This window comes from Aotus nancymaae, unplaced genomic scaffold, assembly GCF_030222135.1.
Source record: "Aotus nancymaae isolate 86718 unplaced genomic scaffold, 86718_ANA_hifiasm-v0.15.2.pri h1tg000029l, whole genome shotgun sequence".
Lineage (NCBI taxonomy): Eukaryota > Metazoa > Chordata > Mammalia > Primates > Aotidae > Aotus > Aotus nancymaae.
This window is the reverse complement of record NW_026988442.1, coordinates 2,082,454-2,100,258: the sequence shown is the minus strand read 5'-3', so window position 1 is coordinate 2,100,258 and position 17,805 is coordinate 2,082,454. Positions and strand designations below refer to the sequence as shown.

Below are 17,805 nucleotides of genomic sequence, written 5' to 3'. Positions count from 1 at the left end.
ACAGTGTCTGGCTGATTTGTCTAATTTCTCTTGAATATATTACCTTAACTTCTCTTGTTTTCATGAGCTTACACTGATCCTTACCATCCTCCTAATCAGACTCTCCCTTTGAATTACGCCTCTGCTAAAGTCTGCCGCCTCAATATTTTGCTTACCTTTTACATGGGTCTCTCTAAAATATTATATTCACCATAAAATTGATTCCATTTGCAAAGATTCCTTATCTATCCTTATTTCCTTCCTTTTAACTCTTGCTGTAGTTATTTTGCTACTGAAATACAAGGCTAATAGAAAAATGATAACCTCTATTATTGTAATTCCTGGTAGTGAGTCACAAAAAAATATTATATGCACAATCTCTTTTTCTAAAGTGGTGGTTCTTAACCTTGGCTGGATGTTGGAGTCTTATGGGTAACTCTAATAAATACTAATGCTTGGATTCCATCCACAGAGATTCTGATGTAATTGGTCTGGGGTGCTGCCTGGGCAGGGAATTTTTGAAACCTTTCTGGATGATTCTAACGTGCAACCAAAGTTGGGAAGCATGAAGGCTGATAGCTTTTCAAGCTAGCCCTTTCCATTTTGTTATTCCTTGGCATTTATGATGGTAAATTACAAATGCACACTTCCCTTAAGGGTCTTATGCCAGTTTTTGCCTATTTGCCCTCTAAACCATTATTCTTTCCTTGCTGTGGGTCATGGATTTTGGGGGGCGGATACCCATAGGCTGTTTCCCAGACTCATGAGATTGAGATAGCTGTTCCCAAAGAGCTTCACCCAATATCCAGTGAGAGGCTCTTTCAGGAACCTGGAGGGTGGGAGAAAGGGTGTCTCTTCCTCTTTCTGTGTGGTGGCTCTAGCTGTGTCCTCCTGTGCCTCCACTTCCTGCCAGACAGACTTACTGTGGCTTCAATTTCTTGGGTATAACCTGGCCCTAACTTCCTTTGATTTCCATTAAGGACTATTAGTAATTTCCTACTGTATGTAAACTCTAGGGTGTCTCACCATTCCATTTGGCAACTCAGTTCCTCCATCACCTATATGACCATTTCCCAGTAAATTTTCATCTGCGTTAAATACCTTAGAATGGTTTCTGTTTTCATGGTAGGGCCCTGCTTGACACAGTTTTCAACCTACTCTTTAGTTTCCCAGATGGTCTATGTCTCCGATGTTCCCTCCACTAGAGCCCACTTTGATCCTCATGGGTCAGATGTCAGCCTAATGACACCAGGTCTATGTCACATTGCAGGATACATACATCACACATTGACCCAAGATCTGTTGTTCAGAGTTACCACTTTAACAGTGGAGATATAAAAGAAACTTCCCTTTCCAGAAAAATTACATATCACTAATACTACGTTCAGAAATAGAGTGATATATCCCTCACCAGACCTAATGAGTTCTCCAAGCCCTTTTTAATCCCAAGAAGCATCAACATCATTTCAGAGCTTTCAGAAAACCAAGAATCCTGAGGCCCCACTCTAGACATGTATTTTTAAAAATTGAAATATAAGATAATTCATATTCTGTAAGATTTATCTACAGTCATGCATCACTTACCAACAATGATACTGTTAGTCCATTCTCACACTGCTAATAAAGACATATCCAAGACTAAGTAATTTATACAGAAAGACGTTTAATTGACTCACAGTTCTGCATGGCTGGGGAAGCCTCAGGAAACTTACAATACTGGTGGAAGGGGAAGCAAACATGCCCTTCCTCACATGGTGGCAGGAGCAAGAATGAGAGCCGAGAGAAAGGGGAAGCCTCTTATAAAACCATCAGATCTCATGGGAATTCACTCCTTATCACAAGAACAGAATGGGGAAACCACCCCATGATTCAATTATCTTTACCTGGTCCTGCCCTTGACATGTGGGGATCATTACAATTCAACATGAGATTTTGGGTGGGAACACAGCCAAATCATATCAGATATATTCTGAGAAATGCATCTTAGGTGATTTTGTAGGTTCAAATATCATAGAGTGTACTCACACAAACCTGGATGGCATAACCTATATACCTAGGCTTTGAGGTATAGCCTATTACCCTTAGGCTACAAACCTGTACAACGTATTACTATATTCTATACTATATAATATAGGCAATTATAACACAATGGTAAGTATTAGTGAATCTAAATATAGAAAAGGTACATTAAAAAGATGGTATAAAAAACAGAACATGGTACACTTATAAAGGGCACTTACTGTGAATGAAGCTTGCAGGACTGGAAGTTTATCTAGGTGAGTCAACAAGAGAGTGGTGAGTGAATGCAAAGGCCTATGATATTCCTGTATGTATACGCTGTAGGCTTTAGAAACACTGTACATTAAAGCTACACTAAACTTATAAAAATATTTTCATTTCTTTAATAATAAATTAACCTTAACTTAGTGTAACCTTTACCTTTTGAATTTTGTTTAGCTTTTTGACTCTGTTGTAATAACACTTGGCTTAAAACACAAGCACATCATACAAAAATATGTTCTTTATACCTTTATTCTATAAGCTTTCTTCTATTATTAAAATTATTTATTTTTTGCTTTATAAACTCTTTTGTTAAAAACTAAGGCACAAATATATATGTTAGCCTAGTACTACACAGGGTCAGGATCGTCAAGATGTCACCAGGTGATAGGAATTTTCAGCTCCATTATAATCGTATGGGACACCATTGTGTATACAGTCTGTCATTGAACAAAACTTTGCTATGCAACACATGACTGTATTTAAAGTGTATGATGCAGTGGAGTTTCTTGTATATTCACCATATTGTACTGTCATCACTACTACCTAATTCCAGAATATTTTCATCACTTCAAAAAATAAATCCTGGACCCGTTAGCAGTCATTATTCATTTGCTCCTTTCCTAATCCTTAGACTACCATCAATCTCTTGTCTCTTGATTTGTCTATTCTGAACATTTTGCATACATTCATGTAATTTTATATAGATGAAATATAATATTTGGCTTTTATCACTTAAAATAATATTTCTATGATTTACTCATGTTGTGGCATGTATCAGTACTTTAATTCTTTTTGTAGCTAATATTCTATTTTATGGATATACCACATTTTGTTTGTTCATTCAATAATTGATGGGCATTTGGTTTGTTTCCCTTTTTTGCTATCATGAATAATGCTGCTATGAACACTCATATAGAAGTTTTTGTGTGAACATATGTTTTCAATTTTCCTGGATATATATATGCCTGGGAGTGGTAACTGTTAGTGAATATGATAGCTCTGTTTAAATTTTTGAGAAACTGCAATACTGGTTTCCAAAATGGCTGTACTATTATACATTCCCATCAGTGATGTCTAAGTGTTTCAACTTTTCCACATCCTCACCAGCACCTGGTAGTGTCCATGTTTTTGATTATAGCCACCCTCATGAGTATGAAGTAGTATTTAATGAAACTTGGACTTGCATTTCCCTCATGACTAATAATGTTGAGATTGAGTCACTTGTCTTTTATTGATAAGTTATAAGAGTTCTTTAAATATTTTGGATACTGTAACTTTATCAGATATATGATTTGCAAGTGTTTTCTCCCAATCTGTGGATTTTAACTTCTTGATATTATTCTTTATAAGACAAAAGTTTTTTTTTAATGATGTCCTGTTTTTATATTTTCTCTTTGGTTACTTGTACTTAGGTATTATATTTAAGCGGTATTATGCCTAATCCAAAGTGACAAAGACTTACTGCTATGTTTTTGGCTAAGAATTTTATATTTTTACTTTTTATATTTAGGTCTTTGGTCCATTTTGAGTTAATTTTTTTGTATAAGATGTGAGGTAGAGGTCTCACTTTATTAATTTGCATGTAGATATCCAGTTGTCCCTGTATCATTTACTGAAAAGACTATTCTTTTCCCCATTAAATGGTCTTGCAATCTTGTTAAAATTCAATTGACCGTAAGTGTATTGCTTTATTTCTGTACTCTCATTAGATTTCATTGACCTATATCTCTATCCTTATGCGAGTACCACACTGTTTTGTTTACTGTAGCTTTGTAGTAAATTTTGAACTCTGAAGTGCTAGTTCTCCAACTTCACTTTTTTTCAAGAGTGTTTTGGCTCAGCTCTTCATACTGCATCCTTTCAATTTTGATATGGATTTTATGATCAGCTATGTCAATTTCTGCAAGAAAGACAGCTAGGATTTTGATAAGGATTGTGTTGAATCTGTAGTCCAATTTTTGGAGTACTACCATGTTAACATCATCTTCTGGTCCATGCATGTGGGATAGCTTACCATTTATTTGGTCTTCAATTTCTGTCAACAATGATTTGTAGTTTTCAGTTACAAGTCTTGAACTTCTTTTGTTAGACTTTTTCCAAATATTTATTCTTCTTAATTATATAATTTTCATAATTAATAAAATTCTGAAATTTTCTTAATTTCATTTTTGTGGCCATGCACTTTAAAACTTGCCTTTTAACAAGGCTTTCAGATGATCCTTATGAACATTAAGTTTGCAAAGTGCTGCTCCATTGACAAACTGAACTCATATGACATTCCACACAGCACTGGCAAATTCTGTCATAACTCTGCTAGCTCTCCAACAAGAAATGCCTTGAGGCAGCATAGTTACTTACAGAAAATAGCATAAGAACTAAGGATACTACTTAATGCAATGAATTAAATGTTTTTAAATAAGAGGAAGTGATAAGATTCTAAAGGGTTTTCTGTTTTAATTTTCTTGCAGTGAAAAACCAGTATTAAATATCTATTTAATTAGGAGAAAAATACAATGCTGGCTTTTGTCTGAATTATGTAGATCAGTGAGTCATTTGAAACAATTATTTTGGTAATTGTCAATTCTACATTTCATTTTCAATGCATTTTTTTTATTCTTTTTTCAATAATAGCAACAATTAAACAGTTAAACCTTATAATGAACGTGTTTCCTAAATGCTGTTCTACTTTCTGGCTCCAGATCTGACACCAATTACCTTTCTGATTTTGGACAAACCACTTAATATTTGTAACTTACAATTTCTTCAACTGAATAATAAAAGAATTGGACTACATTTCTCCAACATCTCTCTCTTTTGGTTTTATGTTAGATGATGCTAAATTTTCATCATATCCAAACATACTATATAATTTTATGAACGGTTACAGAGTCAGTCACAAGCAATATGAAGTACGATTCTGAACAAAGGCTGTGAGGTCTCATTTTTTTATACATAGTTACAGAAACAGATCAAATTCAATACAGCATTTATAGTCATGACTATATATTCTCTTAACTCGCAAGATAGTTTTAGGAAACAATGCATTATTCCTTAAATTTAATGTATATGGGATTTAGTTACATGTAAGACTCTCCGCCCCAGCCAGATTAACCCTGTTCTGTATAATTTAATACCCATCTTCTCCCCAAATTTCACACTAACAATTTCATAAGAATCAGTGTGTAAATTACTACATTGGCATAAAAGGCTACTAATGTGATTCATAGCTTTCAAGATGTTGTGAATGTTTTTGTAAAAAGCCAGCAAACTGGAGGCATTTAGCAATATTCATCTTCCTATGGCATCACTAGCCTAGATGTACTTTGCAATTTTAATAAAGCCTTGTCTTACTTCAGGCTTCCTAGAAGTAGAGCACGAGGCAGGGATTCTTTCTTGTTTGGTGATTTATTGAAGAAGTGGTCTCAGAGGAAACTGGTAAGAGGCTGAGGAAAACAAGAGAGGGAAGGGGAAGGGGGCTGAGCAGAGATGGGAATCCAACTGGAATCGGACCTTTGCCAGATTACCAGAGCAGCTCTTGGTGCAAATGGTGAAGTGTTGTTCTATTGACAAACTCAACTCAAGCGACATTCCATGCAGCACTGCCAAATTCTGTCCCATAACTCTGCTAGCTCTTCAACAAAAAGTGACTTGAGGCAGCATAGTTACAGAAAACAGAGCAAGAATCAAGGACACTAAACACAGTGACTTAAATGCTTTTAGATAAGAGAAAACAATGAGATACTATAGGGTTTTAATTTCTGTGCAGTGAAAAACTAGTATTAAATATTTATTAATTAGGAGGAAACGACAATGCTGACTTTTGTCTGCATTGTAGACAAAATTGAGTTGTCCCACCATGAGGTAAGGGGCTGGACTTTTGTATCCCTGCACTACTCATTTGATGGATGAGCCGGTTGTAACTTCCCAGGCATCTGCTGGTAGGTGGGCCCCACTGACCAAGGGCATTTCCCGTGAGAGTGAACAGCTGTGAGCCACTAGCAGTGGCACCTACAGCAGCAGGGGGAAAACACACTGGTCAGGTAAAGGGCCAGCATCTACGAAGGTCCAGTTCCACAATTAGTGGAGAAATACTTAATAACATTATTTTAAAAATTAACGAGGCTGTATGACTTTGATACTTTTCCTCTAGCAGAGTGACTAAAGAGAAGCAGGTTTTTAACTGAGTTTTTATTTCTGTTGCATCTCTAGCCAAATCCATGTTGATGTGTGATAGATTTCTTTTTAAAGATAGAGTTTCACCATGTTGGCCAGGCTGGTCTCAAACTCCTGACCTCAAGTGATCCACCCGCCTCCGCCTCCCAAAGTGTTGGGATTACAGGCGTGAGCCAGCATGCCTAGCCAGATTTTTTTTCATAAAGAACAGCACGATATTATAAATTATTTATGCACTTGGGACAAATTTTATTTTATTATTTTCATTTCAGTGTATCACAAGATATTCAACACAAAATGAAATTTCACAAATAAAAAATTCATTTTGGATTCAATATCCACCTCCATCATCCATATTCATTCTTCCAATCTCACAGACCAGAAACTTGGAGTATGTGGCTTTTCTACTTCACACAATTTGCTCTAACCTCAATATATACTCAGAAATGACTGACTTTTCAACGTATCTATGATTGCCATGTATAATACATAATACTTACAATGCATACAATAATACAATAATTCTGTGTCACAATCACACCTAAACTGGTAAGTTTATACGTTTGTAAGCTGAGAGGTTTTGCTGATCTTGGCTGAGCTCAGCTGGGCAGGTCTTCTGCTCTTGGCTGAGGTTCATTCACACACAAGGAGCTGTCAGTTGGCTGATCTAGCATGGCCTCAGCTGGGACGTCAGGCTCTGTTTCCTCACCTTCCAGCAGGCAAGCCAATTCCAAGAAAGAGAAAGGTGAAACACGGAGGTCATTAATCAAGCCCATCACATGAAATGCATCTGCCACACCATCACAGTCCGATATAAACTCTCACCTGGATGTTTGCAAGCTCCTACCTTCTCTCCTTTCATTCACTGTATTGCCTTAAAACCTGTTTTCCAGAGATCAGCTAGAGAAATCCTTTTAAATCCTAAGTAGAATGCCACCATTCCTCTGCTCAAACTCCTCCAATGACCTACCGCTGGAGAGGAGATGCGGTGGTCTTTCCTATGGTCTTCAAGACCGTATGGGAGGTGGCACTGTCTTACTACCATAGCCTCCTACCATTGCCCTAACGTGCACACTGAGTTCTAGCCACAGCATCTGCTTCCTCTTTATTGATCTGCCAAGGACAAGAATGACTCAGAATCTCGAACTTATTCTTCCCTCAGAATCCACTGAGCCTCTTCTTCTTAAACAGCAATTTCTCCAAGATGCCTTCTCTGGCCAGCCTATGTGAACTAAAACCTCCATCCAGCACTCTATGTCACCCTTACCATGGTTTATTTTTCTTCATAACACTTATCAATTTGTGGATTATTATACATGCATTCTTGTCTGTATGTATCTCTCTCCCCTTCCAGTATGTGAATTTCATGACACTGGAGAGTGTATTTATTTTGTTAACTGCTATAACCTCAGTGTCTAGAACAGTACCTGGCACACACTAGGTGTTTAATAATTATTTGTTAATCTAAGCCAATTAATAAATATCCTTTTGCCTATGAGATGATGTTTAAAATTGTTCAATGATTTATAACTGCCTGTAAGAAATGAATGTTAGTGAATTACTGTGATGCCAATGAAAGTTAAATGACGCAATGAAGACAAAGATCTAAATATTATTATTGTCTGCCATTACCTTCATCTGCTGTCTTGGCTCTATATCATGCTTAGATATTTTCCAGATGCAATTTGAATTGATGCAACTAATGGAAACTAGAACAGAAGTTCATATTGCCCTACTATATTATACTACTGGGCTCATCTTTCAGTATCACCAGGTGCATAAGGATAATTTCAAAAGTAATGCAAGAGAAAAAAATATGATCACAGCTTAACACAATATAAATTTATTATTTGTACTATTTTTCTAAATGGTTTGCCTGAAAGATTGAAAGACATTTTAAATTAATTAAAATACTTGAGGATAATAACATAAAAACAGTGTCCTTTCCAACTTGTTTATAAAAGGAAATCTACACTGTTTTGAACGTCACTTATCTTAAACTTCTAAGATGTTAGCACAGGAAAAGAAACAAAATTCTAAGTGCAGTAATCACTTTACTGCGTGGTCATGTGAAATGAAGCCAATGTTATGCGTATTACTGAAAAGCTGGACAGAGTGATGGGAAAACTGACTAAAAGTATGCAAAACTAATTAGATTATGTCTCTAGAGTATTTCTCATCTCAAGTTTAGTTGTTTACTAATTTGGTAACATTTGACTTATCTTTGCTAGTGAGAAAATAAACAAACGTATAAACCAACTCCCAGAATATGGTTATACAGAGGTGTAGCCTATGACTTTGAATGTATTTGTTCGAATAGCATGAAACAAAATAAAAATAAAATCTTGTTATAGTGCAAGAAATGGCAGTCATTAAACTAAGATGAAGCAAGTGTCATGAAGTATGAAAATATGGTACTTGAATTCTATTTATTAGAAAGTCTTCACGGAGCTGAGCATGTTCTTTTAACAAATTCAATTACTGATTTAAATATTTATTATACTTAATTATTGCAGCCATGAAACGAGGTGCTAGCTGAGGCTGCATTTAATCAAAATATTTAATCAGCTTGAGGCTAGCAAACCATTTGTTTTTTTCATGAAGATTTAACTTCTAGAATAATTTCATTTATATATTTTAGGTACAGCCCTAGATTCTGCTTTTCATAGTGCACAAATCATTTTAGAATGACATTAGGTTATTTCAACAGCTTTTCTAGAGAAGTAAATAAGGGAGTAAAGTTTTGGCTTTTTCTTTAATTGAAATAAATGTACAATGAGCAGTAACTTCCTGATGTCACTGCTATTTTGTTTAATCAACATAATGATGTAGATTTGCTCTGCATATATATGGAGGAGTAAAAGAAGGTTGGGAAGAAGTAACTATCAATTAATATAGGCTATATAATAGTTATTTTTGCAAATCAACTATAATTTCTGAATGGATATTCAGACCATATTACATTGCATAGAAGAGGCAGACACCAGAAGATTTATTAAACAAATATGCCAAATATTGGTGAATATTTAGTTAGGTACCAAAAGGATGTCGTATAAATTAGGATGCTTTTGGCCATAAGAGACTCATCTCAAAAATGGCTTGAAAATATGGGGAATTATTATCTCACTTAGTATGAAGTTAAAAGTAGGGCAAGTCCAAATTAACTCAAGTTAATTAAAGCCCCAAGTTCTTGGAATTTGTTCTGCTAGTCTTAGCTGGTTGGCTTTTGTCCTGAAGTTTGTCACTTTGTGACCAGAAGATGATTGCAGTATTTTCTAAGTATAAAGCATGAAGGTGTAAACCAGATTGTCTCAGTAAAACCAATGATAAATGGTCACCTTTCCCTTAGTTTACAAATACTTGTCTTCCAGATACTTTGAATCAGAATGGGCATTTTAATTAAGATCCAGTGTGACCAAAGGCAATAATCAAACAAATGATACAATAATTATTCAGAGCTGAAAACACAAGTCTGATTATTGGAAGAGGTTCTTGATTTCCAGGCAGAACTGGTAAGCAAAGATATCAACCTAAACACATCCTGGTTATATTCTAAAATTTAAAGAATAAATGCGAAAAGATTACGAACTTTAACGAAGAAATAACAACTTACACACAAAACAAAAAGGAAAAACTATCTGTTGGCAGATTTATCACCTGCTAGATAAGAACAGAATAACCATTCACTAGGAGAAAATAAGAGAAGCTGGAAGGTAGTGGAATAACATTTATAGAGTACTGAAGAAAAACAAATACCAGAAATTCAATACGCAGCTATCATTTACCTATAAACAATACATGGTAAAATAAAGGTTAAAATACGGATGCTGATCAGGTGTCCGCACTAAGTTTGCCATCAGTATGGTGACCTCCCAGGTGGGAAATGGAGCAGGTGAAAACTCCTGTGCTGATCAGTAGTGGGATCGTACCTGTGAGTAACCACTGCACTCCAACCTGGGGAAGATAGCAAGACCCCATCTTTAAAAAACAAACAAACGAATGATTCAGACAAATGTCGAGATAGAGAGATTAAAAGAAGAAAGTATTGAAGGCCCTTCAATATAAATTGGATCAGATAACAAAAGTAATAGCAAAGCTCTTTCCACGCTGTATCCTTAATTCCTTACCATAATTTTAGGAAGTGGATGTATGAATTATCTTTTGTTATATAACAAATTACTCCCAATACTTAGTGGTTTAAAACAACAAATATTATTTCACAGTTTCTGGGGGTCAAGAATTTGGAAGTAGTGGCTCTTGCTCAGGGTATCATCTAAGGTGGTAGTCAGGATGTCAGTCAGGGCTGTAGGCATCTGAAGGATCTGCTTCCTTAATAGCTTACTCACATGGCTGTTGGCTGGAGGCCTCAGTTTCTCACCACATGAGCCTCTTCGTAGGACTGCCTGAGTATCCTTACGGCATGACAGCCGGCTTCCCCCAGACCAGAGTGAATGTTCTGAGAGAGAGAGAGAGAGAGAGTTAGAAAGCACAATCTTTCATGACTTCAACTCATATGTCATACGCTGTCATTTCCACTGTATCCTATTTACTAGAAGCAAGAGACTAAATTCAGCAAACAGAAAAGTGGAGGAGTATGAGGCTCCAGTTTTTTGTGGAAGGGTTTAAGAATGTATGGACATTTTGAACAACCACAGTATAATTCTTCTTTTCACTGAAGCACAAAAAACATATTTAATTTGTCCAAGTTTACATGGTTAGCAAGCAACATCTTTGAGAAAAAAAATACATGTAGTCTGATACGAGCACCCAAGCTCATAACCACAACGTGAAACTAACTGCCTTTCAACGAAAACAGAAAGAAAGATTCCTTCAAATATGTCATGGGCATTGACATGGAGCACTTATACTGCCAGTGATAGTACCATAGTTGCCTGGAATTAGAAGTTCTAACTTATCTTGGCCACACTCAAGACTTAGGGCTGGCTAGAAGGTTGGAAGGATATAAGATCATTCTCAAGATCTCATCCAGGAGGAGAAAACGAAATGGGGAGGTAGAAGACAAAATGTTTTTTTAGGTTGGAAAAGCATTGGGAGAATCAAGCATCTAGAAATGGGTAGAAAGAGTTATTTTACTTTTATTTAAAAAAAAATAGATGTTTGACTATTAATGCCTGAAAACTAAAGGTGATTATTAATGGGATAAAAAAAGGTCATCAGATTCTCCAGGTTAATAAGGAGGGTCTTGAAGACCAAACTGATAAAAATGTTTTTAAAAAAGATGTCATAGTAGAATAATCTAGATTATAAGCAATCAATGAGACTAACAAAATTAAATCAAGTCTATCATTTGTTACACTAAATATTATTATACTAGATTATCTCGTTTAAAAACAGAGAACGCTAACTTGGATTAAAGAAGAACAAAAAGCTAATTATATAGTATTTATAAGAAACATTCTTAAAAACAAATTGATAATGAAAGATTAAAAATAAGAGATTTGAGACCAACAAAAAGAAATAAATATTAAACACGGAGAAAGTAAAGGTTATGGACATTACCTAAGAAAAAGGATGACATAGTAACAATGGCAAAAGTTAGGAAAAGACATAAATCTATTTGCACAAACAATATGGCCACAAAATACATTAATTGAAAATTACTAGAAATATAAGAAGAGTTTGATTAAAATACACTTATTACAAGAGATTTAATATATCATAAAAATTAGACTGAGGCAGTAAATTGAAGTATAATCAAATATTTAGGAAAATAGAATAATACAACAAAGTTGATTACATATATTTATTTTCCAGATAATATACTTTATGCCTATGAAATAGTTCTTAAAATCAATTATGTATTTAACCATATACACACAAAAAAACCCAACTTTTCTAAAAAATCGAGATTTAATAGTCATATTATCTGATCATAGGCTGTCAAAGACAAATGATTTAAAGGTAGCCTAAAGTTTAAGTATTTGCAAATTAAGAAACATTCTCTCCACATCAAAGAGAAAATCACAACTAATGTTACTAATTCTCTAGGAAGCAATTCAAAGGACACTAACCCAAAACCTATGAAATGCAGATGAAACTGTGTTCAGGGAGAATGTATAGCCTTAAATGCTTATATTGATAAAGTAAATAAAAGAAAAAAATAGTGATTATCCTAAGAAATTAGGAAAAAAGCAAATAAAGTGAAATATACTACTAAGAAATAATAAAGGGAAAATTGCTGAATTTAATGAAATAGAAAACAATAAAATATACTAGAAAGGATAAAAAGGATTAAAAAATCTGCTCTTTTAAAGAATCTGTAAAACAGAAAGCCTTCATGATTCAGATTAAAAGAAAAAAAAAAGTGTGTGTGTGTATTTTTAAGAATAAGAAAGGAGATATAACTTCACAATCAGAGAAGTTTCAAAGAATTACAGTTATATGACAATAAATTTGAAAACCGAGAGGACACAGAAGATTGTGTAACAAATTGCAAATTATGAAAACTGACCTTATTCTGAAGTAGAAAACAGGAATAAATCAAGTTCCATGCAAGAGTTTGGAAAGACGATTAAAAATGTACCCTGTAAAGAGTAAGCTGGGTGTGGTGGCTCATGCTTGTAGTTCTAGCTACTTGAGAGGCTGAGGCAGAAAGATCACTTGAGCCCAGAAGTTCCAGGCTGCAGTGAGCTATGATTGTGCCACTGCACTCCAGAAAAAAAAAAAAAAAAAGCAGAAAGCAGACAAGGCAAGACTAGATTTCATAGCTGTCTATCCTTGAAGAATAAATAATTTGTATTTTAAATACTCTGAACAACAGAAGGAGGAGGAAAGTTCTTAGGAACAGATAAGAGAATTCAGAAGAACCAAGATTCAATAGCCTACAAAGAATGAAAATATACTAAGTAACAAGAAAGCTTTTGAGATATGCATTTCAAATTCACAATAACTCTCCCATGCGATCTTAAAGACGCTTTACTTTAAGCCAAAGAGAAGTGCAGATCCTGATATGAATATATTTATCTACAAACTGCTCATATTCTAAAGTAATACTGTTCAACTCTCATTCATTCAAGAGTTGTTTTGTAATCGTTCCAATATAAAGAAGTCAAAACAGTTTCTTAATGGAAGTATTAAGTAGTGCTCTATGTTGTCAACTAATTTATTTCCCATTTCAAAAGTTATTTGACATGCTTTTATGTCCTTTTGGGAAGGAAACAATTAAATATGTTATCAATCCATCATTTACTTGTAAAATAAAGTTCTAAATCACTGCACAGGGGTAAAATGGCAAATAGACTTCACAACACAAAGCCATCCTGAAAAGTTTTGTTCATTTTAGAAGAAAAAAATTGTAAAACATGAGCACTATATTTGTGTAAATAATTCTGAAAACTACAATGATAACAAAACTCTACTAACCTTACCTCAGTCTTATAAAAAAGTTCCATAGTGATTCATCAAATTTTATTTCCAATTAAATATATTATCACCCAATATTATGCCATATCAGTTTCTAATTCATACTTTAATTATCTTCTAATTTAAATTAATGAATATAGGTGCTGTTATAGAACAACAGCTCTATAGCCTGCCTTTCAGAACAGTAAATAAGAGTTTAAGGGCTTGTGATACCAAATGCAGTTTCTTATTGGGTTTTAAGAAAAAATTTTATAAAAGAGTGTGCAGTAATTCAATAGAATCACATTTAATTTGCCACGCATTTTGCAGAATGCCTAGGACTATGTAAGAAGTATTAAATTTGCAAGACCTTTGAGTAGATAGTTGTAATTTAAAAATAAAATTTTGTTTCATACCAAAGACAGAAGCATGAGTTTGGTTATTGGAGAATTTAGCCAATGCATCAGTCTGTATCCTAACTTGTTGGCAAGAACAACGTGAACTTTTCTGTCATCTCCCAACTAGCTATGTTTTGAGCAGCAGGAATATTTAATACCCTTTCCTCCCATTTTTCCTTTGTGTTGTCCAAATTCTGACAATTCTAGTGCCAGACAGCTCAGGGCAAAAATAATAAAGTTCAAGTTAAGAAGGTTTTGCAATGTTCTCAGTTCTCCTCTGGTGAAGGAGGAGAAATGTTATGTCTAATTACTTATCTGGGATTTCCAAAATTTTACCCATGCCTGCCCCCTCATTATCATGAAGTTGTTATTTAAATAGTTCAGCAATAACGCATAAGTAGCCTCTCTAGGTTAAAAAGATTGAAATTCAATGTGTTTATCTATTGTTCTACTATTCAGCTACCTGATTATAAAATCAAAGATTGTTTCATGAAACTCAGACAGTACCCTTTCAGGGGAAAAAAAAAATCCCTAAAATGAAGTTAGGAGAATGAATCAGACCACATGCTTATCTCCAGAGTCTCAATCAACCAACAAATGCTTACCCAACTTCTATTCAAAATATTTGCACCAGTAATCCTGATATGACCCAAGCAAATTTCTTCTAGATGTGTTTCCTCCAAAATCTACCCGATTCTCAAATAACTTTAGGAACTTTCTCCAAAGTAGAAACAAGATTGCCACTGACATCAACTTTGTCTTCAAACATGAGGAAGATTATCATTGGAAAAATCTATTGACAACTTGTAACACATAGTTGGAACTGTTTATCCACAGAAGTATTCCCGAAGAATCCACTACAGAGCCACGATGGAGCTTATTCCATTGTTATGCGTACTTCTTTTATGGCTTTTGAGGGTGAGACCCAAGGAACCTGAAGGACTTGTTCATCGTTGCTAGACTCCATTATGTCAAAAAAACAAACTGAAATGTGAGACTTTGCCTACAATGAGAAACAGTCATTCAAGAAATGATGCCCTGGTTCTGTTAAAATAAGCTGAGAGTTATGTTGTAAATACTTGAGGGTGAATAGGGTAGCCTGACAATAAATTTACACTCAAACATCTCCAAGGAATCAAATTTACAGATTAGTAATTAGTAATCAGGTCATGTAAAGTACATTTATACCCACAAGATTAGCAGAAAGCTTTTTGTGTGACAAAACCAAGTTTTGGCTAAGATACACACTGCTGATGGGAGTCTAAATTGCTATATATTCCTGGAAAACAAGTTGTCCTTATCTTGATGTTACAAATAACCTATAACCCAGAAATTCAACTCCTAGACATATACCCTAGTGAAACTCTTGAATGTGTGCATCCCAAGACATGTATAGACATGATCATAGTAGTATTTCTTTTAGCAGCAAATTCTGGAAATATACCAAATGTCTGTCAATAGTAGAATTGATTTGAAAGGTGTGTGGTATGGTAATAGAATGGAATAGCATACAGCTGTTTAGATAAAGGAGCTCAAAGGTATCAACAAAGATATATTTCAAAAACAAGATGTTGAAAGGAAAAATGTCATCAAAACAATACACAACATTCTACCTCATTTTTATAAATTCTCAAAATACACAATATTAAACACATTATTTAGGAGGGCATTCATATAAAGCAATGCATTTTTAAGAGGCTGGGATGATAGGCCAGGCACAGTGGCTTACGCCTGTAATCCCAACACTTTGGGAGGCTGAGGCGGTGGATCACAAGGTCAGGAGATCAAGACCATCTTGGCTAACACAGTGAAAACCTGTTTCTACTAAAAATACAAAAAATTACCTGGGTGTGGTGGCACGCGCCTGTAGTTCCAGCTACTCGGGAGGCTGAGGCAGGAGAATAGCTTGAACCTGGAAGGTGGAGGTTGTAGTGAGCCAAGATCATCAGATCACTGCACTCCAGCCTGGGTGATAGAGTGAGACTCCGTCTCAAAAAAAAAAAAAAAAACAAAGAGAGAGAGAGGCTGGGATGATTGGGATGATAAATATAAAATTCAGAATAGGTACTACCTCCAGGAACAGGAAGAGGAGGATGCAGTGTTGGGAAGAAATACACCAGGGGTACAGCAGTAGAGACAGACTTTTGGACTTTTTGTTCTTTTTCCTTTATTTTTCCCAGCTTTCTTTTTCTTTAGCCATGGTATGCATTGTATTTTTTTGTACTTTTTATATATCACATAGTATATTTTAGTGCTCATGAAATAGTCCTTAATAACATTTTTATTATTTTTTATTTTTATTTGACTTTTAAATTCAAGGGTACATGTGCAGGTTTGTTATATAGATTAACTTGTGTCATGGGGTTCGTTTCTACAGATTATTTCATCACCCAGGTACTAAACTTAGTACCCATTACTTATTTTTCCTGATCCTCTTGCTCCTCCCACTCTCCACCCTCTACTCTTCCAATAGACCCCAATGTGTGTTGTTCCCCTCTATGTGCCCATGTGTTCTCTATGTGTCCATTTAGATCTCATAAGTGAGACTATGCAGTATTTGGTTTTCTTGTTTCTGGGTTAGTTTGCTAAGGATAATTGCCTCCAGCTTCATATTCCTGCAAAAGTAATTTTGTTCTTTTTCATGGCTGCATAGTATTCTATGGTGTATATGTACCACATTTTTCTTTAGCCATTCTATCATTGATGGACATTTAGATTGATTCCATGTCTTTGGTCTTAACATTTTTAAACAGTCTCTGAGTAGAATAGGATAGGTTGGTGTGAGGAATTACTGTTTTTAATTGGAAGCAATTACATACTGCATTAAAAAGCATATACACATATACACACACACATAAATATATGTTTTACATTCACATAATCAAACCAAAGCTCTCAGAATTTTCCGCCAAAAAATATGTGTGGAGGGAGAGGGAGGGGTGTTATGGCGCGCTTGTAAGCCCTGAAATGAAATGATCTCCATATTTGCTTCCATTTGTGTATAAATATTTTTTAAGCATATATTCATCCTAGAGTATGGAAAGAAAATTTCTGGGAAGAATTACAAGAATCTGCAGCAGTTGAGAGTATATTCACTTTTCGTTTTATTGTGTAATTTATTGTATTTTTCATTTAATTGTACTTTGTAAACTATTTTGTTGTATATTTGATTCCATTTTTAATTACCATATGCAGCTTTACTTGTGTAACTAAATTACGTTCTGACTCAGGGCAGGAGGTGGGAGAAGAGGATGAAAGAAGGGCGGAATCCTGAAGACCGCGGTATTCTGCGCTAAGCCCTTGGGGTCCAGGATTCCTGGAGAGCCCAGCGCAGCTCCCCCATCCCGCCCGGCCCGGCCCGGCCCGGCCACGCCACCTGGCGGCGACGCGAGACCCTCGGGGCGGGGGCGGAGGCGGAGGCGGAGGCGAGCCCCGCCCAGCCGCGCACCCGGGGGTTGCCTCGGCAGCCGCGCCCTGCGTGGCGGACGCTCACAATCAGCCAGTCCCGGCGGCTCCCACCCCGCCCCCTGCGCTCACCTGCTTGCACGCTCGCCCTCCGCGGACCCCGGGCCCATAGACACACGCACCCGGCCCTGCTGCCCCGCGCGCC

The 17,805-nt window shown here is 35.7% G+C and overlaps 1 long non-coding RNA gene across 1 annotated transcript; it reads right to left on the bottom strand.

Moving 5' to 3' along the window:
* Nucleotides 1–4,705: 4,705 nt before the first annotated feature.
* On the bottom strand, nucleotides 4,706–17,044 carry LOC105719122 (uncharacterized). The gene is made up of 3 exons (XR_001107902.2): nucleotides 16,040–17,044; nucleotides 10,782–10,891; nucleotides 4,706–7,144 (listed from the first exon to the last, which is right to left on the bottom strand). It is a non-coding gene; the product is annotated as an uncharacterized LOC105719122 (long non-coding RNA).
* Between the last annotated feature and the right edge of the window lie 761 nt (nucleotides 17,045–17,805).